We start from the raw sequence: 8,592 nt of genomic DNA, 5'->3' as shown, positions 1-8,592 counted from the left end.
GATTTTTTTTTTTTTTTTTTTTTTTTTTTATAAAGTATTTCCAAAAAAAAAAAAAGATCAAAGCAATACCTGTGTCCCGTGCCAAAAAGCCAAACGTAGTGCTTCTTAACGCGAGGTCCCTGGAGCCGTGGCACTGCATGGCCCATGGCCGGGGAACTCGCTAGACAATGCGTAATCTGTTCTCCCTCCAGATCGGCTGAGTCAGCCCCTCCGGAAATGAGCCCAGCAGTCTGGGTTTTAAACGGTCCCTCCAGGGCACCCTGGTGCCCCATTGAGTCTGAGCACCTTAGAATGCACCCCAAAGGAAACCCACCGGAGGTCAATGTCTCTCACGAAAGAGCTTTCTTTCTTGTTCTTTTCCCTTTTTTTTCAAGAATGAATGAATGAACGATTATTCTTCAATTGGACGAGAGAGAGAGAGAGAGAAAGAACATGAGAAAGCAAGCTGCCAGATCTGGGACTCAAACCACCGTCAGCCAAGTGGGAGTCCAGCTCAACCACTACACCCCCTGCCGGCCCCAGGGAACATTTCTTTCTTTCTTTTTGAGAGATGGGCGTGTGCACTTGCCAGAGAGATCGAGATGGAGAGAGAGAAAGAGAAATCAAACCCTCAGGGGAATGGCCACACCGCAGTCCCTTCTCCTCCATTTTCTTCTTGGGATTTTGGACATGCATATGCATGAGCTCAGCGTGAGTTTGAAGCGGCCAGGACCAGGACTTGAACCGCAGTCACCCATGTGGGAGCCCAGTGCTTTAACCACTACGCCACCTGCTGGTCTCAGGACCTTTCTTTATTCATAGTCACACAACAGGGGTCCCACCCTTCTCTACTGCTCAGTACTTTTCACCCAATAAACACGCCCAAGATCAAGTTCCCTCCTCCCTTCCACCCGTCCTTAGGAATCTATCTGGTTCCCTTTGGCGGACACACAAAATTCCATTGCAGGGTCAGCCAGGTGACAGGGTGGTAAAATTGGCTTGTTCCTGCACGGCCAACTGCACAGATTGAGTCTTGGATCCTGTAACTTGAAAAACATGTTGGGCATTGGGACCAGCAGTTAGCGTAATAGCTATGTCGCTGGACTCCCATGTAGTCGACCATGGTTTGTGTCCCAGACCTGGTGGCTTAAAACTCACGCCGGGCGCGTGTGCGTGCGTGCCCAAGATCCCGAGAGGAGAATGGAGGAGAAGGGATTGCGGCGTGACCATCCCCCCTGGCGGGTGATTTCTCGCTTTCTGTCTCTCTGTATCTCTGTCTGTCTAGGCTGTCTCTAGGTTTTTCTATCTCAGAGACCATTCCTTTTTTTCTTAGAGAGAGATTTTCGCTATGAGGGGCATGCACTCACCAGAGAGACAGAGATTGAGAGACAGAAAGCAAGAAATCACCTCCCAGAGGGGATGGCCATGCCACAGTTCAGGTCCGGGACTTGAACCACGGTGGGCCATGTCGGAATCCAGTGCCTTAACCACCTTGTCACCCCCTCCCGGATACTGAAGACCACATTCCCCTGGTTTTCTTGCTTCTGCCTCCTCTCCCATTGTCTCCTCCAACTGAATAATGTGAAGGGGCCACATAGAAGGCTCTTCCTTGGGACTAAGATCAAAGCTAAGGGGCAGGCGCTCAGGTGGAGCGGAGGCCATCCACCCACCAGTCGTGGATAGACATCCACGTGCACCTCCCAAAGGCCCTGGCAGACCCTCTCCCCACCCCCAGGCCTGCAGACAGCTGTCCAAGAACAGGTGTGGGGACCACAGAGGTTGGACAGAGGTCTGGAGGATCGAGAAAAGACATTCTGGCACAGGGTTTTGAGATTCCTAGTCACCCTGGCAGAGGTGGCGGAGGTGGGCGGGGCCTCCCGCAGGTGTGGGCGGGGCTCCCGCAGGTGTGGGCGGGGCTCCCGCAGGGGGGGGCGGGGCCTGCTGTGGATGATGGCCACGTCTGCCGGAGAGAACCCTCCCCTTTTTCTTCCTTGGTCCTCACAAGCTGGCCACCTTGACCTCAAAGCCAGGACGTGGACTGAAAAGGGGAGGGAAGGTCTGGGGACGCAGGATGGCAATTGAGAGGCTTTTTCTGAGCTTCTTCCCCACGCTGGAGGAAGAGCAGATGTGAATGGAGGACAAAGCTGCTAACCAAATTAAGGGGACGGCCGTGCTCAGAGTGGCTGCCGGTGCCCTTCTTCATGTCCCCCGGACTTGGAGAAAGGGTCTCCTTGCTGGACGAGGCAGGGCAGGGGCTCAGTGACCTTCTATAAGTTAGGATCCCTGCAGAGGAAGAGAATCCCCTGGGCAGAGCTGGGAGGGGAGTGGCATGGTGGGAAGTGCCCTGCTCCTCCTGAGACTGGTACTTGAGGCCTGGACAGGCCCGGGTAGCGTCCCCCACCCAGCTCTGCTGCAGGGAGGCCCTGGCTGTAATGCACCAGCTGCCAAGGAGCAGCTCCCCATGACCGCCCTGGCCCGGCCAGGTGTGTGCAGCCCCCGGGGGTAGGGGGGGAGACAGCTGGGCAGGCCGAGCGCCACTTGTAAACGGTAATAAGCCGGAGTGACAGCATAGTCGCCCCTCCCGGAGGGCAGACATGATCTCATTAGCCTTCATGCAGAGGTCAGAAGAGGACTCCAGCTCCCCGGAATAAGGGAGGTGCCCAAGCCAGAGAAGGTGCGCCATCTGCTCCAGGTGCAAACGGGACCCAGCCCCAGGTGTCATGGGCAAAATGGAGGGAAAGAAGGGGAGAACCAGCATGGTTAATGAAGGAGCCGGGGGGGGGGGCGCGGGTGTCACCCACAGGGTTAACATGGGTCCAGGGAGCCCCCTTGTGCCCAGGCTGTGCACTCAGGCCCGTTCCCTTCCTCTGCTGGGACCAGCTCTCTTTCCGACATTGCTTTGCCATCTTGCTTTGCTCCGAGTTCCTCTGAGCTGTCGCCTGCCCCTCAACGTTGTTAGGAAAGAGCTGCCAGCCTCTCACTCCCTTGGGGACAGCTCCAAACCTGTCTGAGACTTGTCCTGAGATACACTGTGTCCAGTGTCTGCTGAGTTGGCAAATTCTGCTCACCTAATCTCTTTCCTTTATCCCCAAGTTATTCATTGCCTTTGTTTTTTTCTTTCCTGGCATGATAATTTTTGAGAAGCTGGTGGAAGGTAAGGACCTTTTCCCGGGAAAATAAAACGTGCATACACTCACCATGCGTGCCATATCTTGGGAGTCTGTGAATCCTCTCAAGGCCACCCACAAACTCTCCAATGGTTTCTGGTTGTCAGTGTGTGGTCAGAGGCACTAAAGATTTGTCAAAAATACTGCCGCTGGATCCAGGACTTGAACCGTGGTTGACTACATAGGAGTCCAGCAATATAGCTATTACATCAACTGCTGGTCCCAATTCTTTCTTTCTTTCTTTCTTTCTTTCTTTCTTTCTTTCTTTTTTTCTTTTTTTTTTTTTTGGGGGGGAGAAGATTTTGCTGTAGGGCGTGCCCGCTCACCAGAAAGAGAGAGACAGAGAGATAGAAAGCAAGAAATCACCCCCCAGGGGGGATGGCCATGCCGCAATCTCTTCTCCTCCATTCTCCTCTCGGGATCTTGGGCACGCAAGCACACGCACCTAGCGTGAGTTTAAGCCGCCGGGTCCGGGACTCGAACCATAGTCAACTACATTAGAGTTCAGTGACATAGCCATTACGCCAACTGCTGGTCCCCCCAATTATTTTTTAAAAAATTTTTTTAAAAAAGAAATGAAGTTAAAAGTATTCTGGCATGACTATGTTTCCTTTCGGGGTTCTCTGTCTCTCTCTCTCTCTCACACACACGCGTGCACACACATGCACATGCGTACCCTCCAGCAATTACAAAGAGAAAACGTTTGAACAAGCAGCGAGTGTTTATATGGGAGGTCTGGGAGTACTAGGAATGGAGACAGAGGTTTAAGACGCGGTTTCTTCAGTCCCAGAACTTGAAACTTCTTTGAGAGGTTAAGACCTGTTGACCGGAAATGGTTTTCAGGGAGGTCTTCACCTGGGCTCCACCAACCCCTGAAGCTGTCTTTTTCTCTCTTTTTCTTCCCCCTTCCTTTCTTCCTTTTTTTTTAAGAGTTTTTGCCATAGGGCACTTGTGCTCACTGGAAAGAGAGAGAGAGAGCCAGAGATAGAGAGAGGGAAGTGAGAAAATACCCCCAAAGTGTATGGCCACTCCTCAACCTCTTCTCCTTCAGTCTCCTCTTGGGATTTCAACACACACGCACATGTGCCTGGTGTGATTTTAAAGCTGCCAGGTCTGGGACTCAAACTGCGGTTGGCCGTGTGGAAGTCCAGCATCTTAACCGCCATATCAAATGCTGGAGACATGTTTCTTAAAGTGCAGTTCAAGGGACCAGCAGATAGTGTAATGGCTATGTCGCTGGGCTCCCATGTAGCCGACTGTGGTTCGAGTCCCGGACCCGGTGGCTTAAACTCACGCCGGGTGCGTGTGCGTGCGTGCCCAAGATCCCGAGAGGAGAATGGAGGAGAAGAGATTGTGGCGTGGCCATCCCCCCTGGGGGGTGATTTCTTGCTTTCTGTCTCTCTGTCTGTCTTTCTGGTGAGCGCACATGCCCTACAGCAAAAATCTCTCCAAAAAAAAAAAAGATTTTATTTAACTTTATTTATTTATTTTAATTTGACCAGAGAGCGAGACAGAATGAGAGAAAGTGAGAAAGCAAGCTGCCAGGTCCAAGACTCGAACCGTAGTCGGCCATGTGTGAATCCAGTGCCTTTAACCACCATGCTACCTGCTGGCCCCTTTCCTTCATTTCTTCATGTCTTCAGGATTTGGGGTAAACTACCCACATGACAAGGTTCAAGGCCAGGTTTTGAATAACTGCATGCCATGTGGGATCTGACTCCCTATCCCCAGGGCTTAATTGCTGGGCTATGGGACAGCCCTTGTCAAAATTCTTTCAGTTTCCCAGGACCAGCAGTTAGCATAATGGCTACATCACTGAACTCCCATGTGGTCGACTGCAGTTCGAGTCCCAGACCCGGTGGCTTAAACTCACGCCGGGCGCGTATGCGTGCGTGCCCAAGATCCCGAGAGGAGAATAGAGGAGAAGGGATTGTGGCATGGCCATCTCCCCTGGGGAGTGATTTCTCACTTTCTGTCTCTCTGTCTCTCTCTGTCTTTCCGGCAAGCACATGTGACCTATAACAAAAACCTCTCCCCCCAAAAAAAACCAAAATTCTCTCAGTTTCCCTAAGGAGGATTCCGGGGAAAGGCCACAGTTCCGGCAATATGGACAGATCTTGGCAGTTCTTCTAGTAGACAATGTGGCCTTGCGGTGCGATGACACGCCATAGCCTCTGCTGTTTTCTTTCACTGGGGACACTTGGAAGGGTCTTTGCAAAGGTAAAAATAACCCTGAAGGCTCACAGCTCTGCAGCCCAGCACCACTGACTGAGTTCAGCCTGCCAGTCGAGCGACTGGGTATGCACTGGCTTTATTAACTTTCCATGTTACCTAGTTTGAATTTGGAATTCGAATCTGATTGACTCAGTAACTTTTCCTCTAATTAAAACAGTGGGGTTGGCTCTTCATCTGAAACCATTTAATCTTCCGTCTCATTAATTGTACGAAGGCCTTTATGAATATGTAGATGGTGGGGAGGGGAATAAAAGATTATTTGACCTTGAAGAAACACGTATAAAATAGGTGTACAGCGCTCTAGCCTTCCTGTTTTCTTTTATTATGCAGATGCAAAAATTGGTGTGGTTCCAAATCAAGCTATTGTGCTTTATCGGCAATCTCGCAGCCAATTAGGATCCAGACCTCTGATGAGCCATACAAGTTTAATAATCAGTCTAGTATTTACAGGAGAACTGCTCGCTGAGAATTTGCATGGAAAGAAAAATGGGGCTATCAAAGCCAGTCAGAAACAGCATGCTGATGAAGAATGTCAAAAGGTCCGAAGGAAAATGCTTGCGGAAGAAAGGGCCGAATGTCTCCAACCTCAAGTCAAGTCCTTTAGGAAGAACATTGATTTAAAGAGAAAACGGCAGGTGTCAGCAGGTGGCGTAGTGGTTAAGGCACTCAACTTCCACATGGTCGAGCAGTGGTTCGAGTCCCAGACCCAGTGACTTGAAGGTCATGCTGGTACATATGTATGCGTGTCCAAAATGCCAAGAGGAGAATGGAGGAGAAGGGATTGCAGCATGGCCATCCCCCCAGGGGGTGATTTCTTGCTTTGTTTCTCTCTGGTGAACGCACAGGTCCTATAGCAAAAACCTCTTTCCAAAAAAAAAAAGGGACCAGCAGTTAGTGTAATGGCTATGTCGCTGGATTCCCATGTAGCTGACCACAGTTCAAGTCCCGGACCTGGTGGCTTAAAACACGCCGGGCGCATGTGCATGCATGCCCAAGATCCCGAGAGGAGAATGAAGGAGAAGGGATTATGGCGTGGCCATCCCTCCTGAGGGTGATTTCTCGCTTTCTGTCTCTCTGTCTCTCTCTGTCTTTCTGGCAAGTGCACACGCCCTATAGCAAAAAAACTCTCCAAAAAATAAATAAATAAAATACTTTTTGAATGGATGAATGAATGAAATGAAATCGAATTTGGGCATGACTGGGTTTATACCTTCCCGTGGAGTCTCTAAAGGGCAGGGATCCCTCCTGGCCAGCCTGGCTGTCTTTTTTGGAAGGTGCTGGGGGTTGGTCATTCATTGCTTGCAATTCTCTGCTTTTCTCATTCATGGAGATGATTAGCAGCTGCAAAGTTGGCTTTCTATTGGATCAGGTCATCAAAATCCACCAGGTCCCTGGAAGCAACCCCGACACCTGTGCTTCTTCCATTTCTCGCACCCACTCCCCACCTCCGACCTGACTCAGTCCTGCTGCTCCCAAACCTCTTGCCGTACCATCTCTGCCAAGCCGGAGAATGGCTGTATTTTTGTTCCCTGAAAGGCCTTCAAAGCCGTCTCTCTGAGCTTTGAGTTTGGCCTGGGCGATCTGAAACATGTCATGGGAATCGTTATTATTATTATTTTTTTTTTTTCCTCAAGAAGGAATTATTCTCAGCAAAGTCTAGGACTGGCCGAGGCCGGAAGGAGACAGCCAGACATCTCCAGGTAGAACCAAAGCTTCCTGCTGTTCTTGAGGAAATCAAAGAGGTGCTGGTGAGGGCCCCCAGTCCCCACCCCTCTGCCCGGCCTGACCCCAGCTTTTTATGTTCAGCCACCATAGGGAGGAGAAGCAGAACAAAACCCCCAAAGGAAAGGCTTAAAATGCAACCGTTTCACCATGACAATACTCTGTTCTTTAAACTCCACTCAAGAACAAATGGAAGTCTTTTTTTTTTTTTTTTCCAGAGAAAAGACTGCATTTGGGCTTTCATCCTCAGAGCCTTTTAAGGTGGGTCTCTCCTCTTGCTTTTACTGACTTTCATTATATTAGAACTTCTTAGAAGCCAGGGTGGGGTGTTGGGGGGACAGGAGCCTCCAAACTGCCCCAGCTGCAGGGCCTCCAGCTCCGGTCTGGGGATACTCCGTCTTGGTTCAGCTCAGGGTCAGGGGCTAATGAAGCATCTGCTTTTATTTTATTTATTTATTTTATTTATTTATTTTGGGAGTGAGAGGTTTTTGCTATAGGATGCATGCACTTGCCAGAAAGACAGAGAGAGAGAAAGCGAGAAATCGAGAAATTACCCCCAAGGGGGATGGTCACGTCGCAATCCCTTCTCCTCCATTCTCCTCTCGGGATCTTGGGCACGCACACACACGTGCCTGGCGTGAGTTCTAAGCCACCGGGTCCGGGATGCGAACCGCGGTCGACTATGTGGGAGTCCAGCGACATAGCCATTACGCCAACGGCTGGTCCCGCATCTGCTTTTAATCTGGCAGTATGGAACAAGGCGAGTCCCGGGACAGAATGGCACGGGGCCTTCCCGATCGATCCCTGTAGCAGGGAGCTTCCCTGCTCTATTCTGCTTAAGGTATATGGTGCAACTGGCTAGAAATCCAGGTCTTTTTCTTTTTAGATGTGCTATAGGGTGCAGGCACTTGCCAGAGAGAGAAAGAGAAAGAGAGAATCTCATGCCCAGTGTGATTTTCAAGCCACTGGGTCCAGGGCTTGAACCTCTCAGTAGGCCATGAGTGATTCCTCACCTTGACCCCCACACCACCTTCTGGCTCCCTTATCTTCCTGTTTAGGCAAATCACCCCAGGGGGGATGACCATGCAGCAGTCCCTTCTCCTCCATTCTCCTCGCAGGATTTTGGGCATGCACACACACCCTGCTTGATTTTCAAGCCTCCAGGTCTAAGACTCCAACCTCAGAGTTGGCCACGTGGGATTCAGTGCCTTGAGCTCCGGGCCACCTGCTGGCTCCCTTGTCTTGCTTTTAGAGTAATAAGAACAACCAAGCCCTGGGAATCTACAAAGGAGACAACATCTTCATTAAAAGTGAGGCTCCTTGGGACCAGCAGTTAGTGTAATGGCTATGACGCTGGACTCCCATGTAGTCAACCGTGGTTCAAGTCCCGGACCCGGTGGCTTAAACTCATGCTGGGCGCATGTGCATGTGTGCCCAAGATTCCGGGAGGAGAATGGAGGAGAAGGGGTTGTGGCATGGCCATCTCCCG

The sequence above is a fragment of the Tupaia chinensis genome, unplaced genomic scaffold (genome assembly GCF_000334495.1).
Source record: "Tupaia chinensis unplaced genomic scaffold, TupChi_1.0 Scaffold000632_1, whole genome shotgun sequence".
In the NCBI taxonomy this organism is placed as follows: domain Eukaryota; kingdom Metazoa; phylum Chordata; class Mammalia; order Scandentia; family Tupaiidae; genus Tupaia; species Tupaia belangeri.
The sequence above is the reverse complement of the archived record's forward strand: the minus strand, read 5'-3'. Positions refer to the sequence as shown.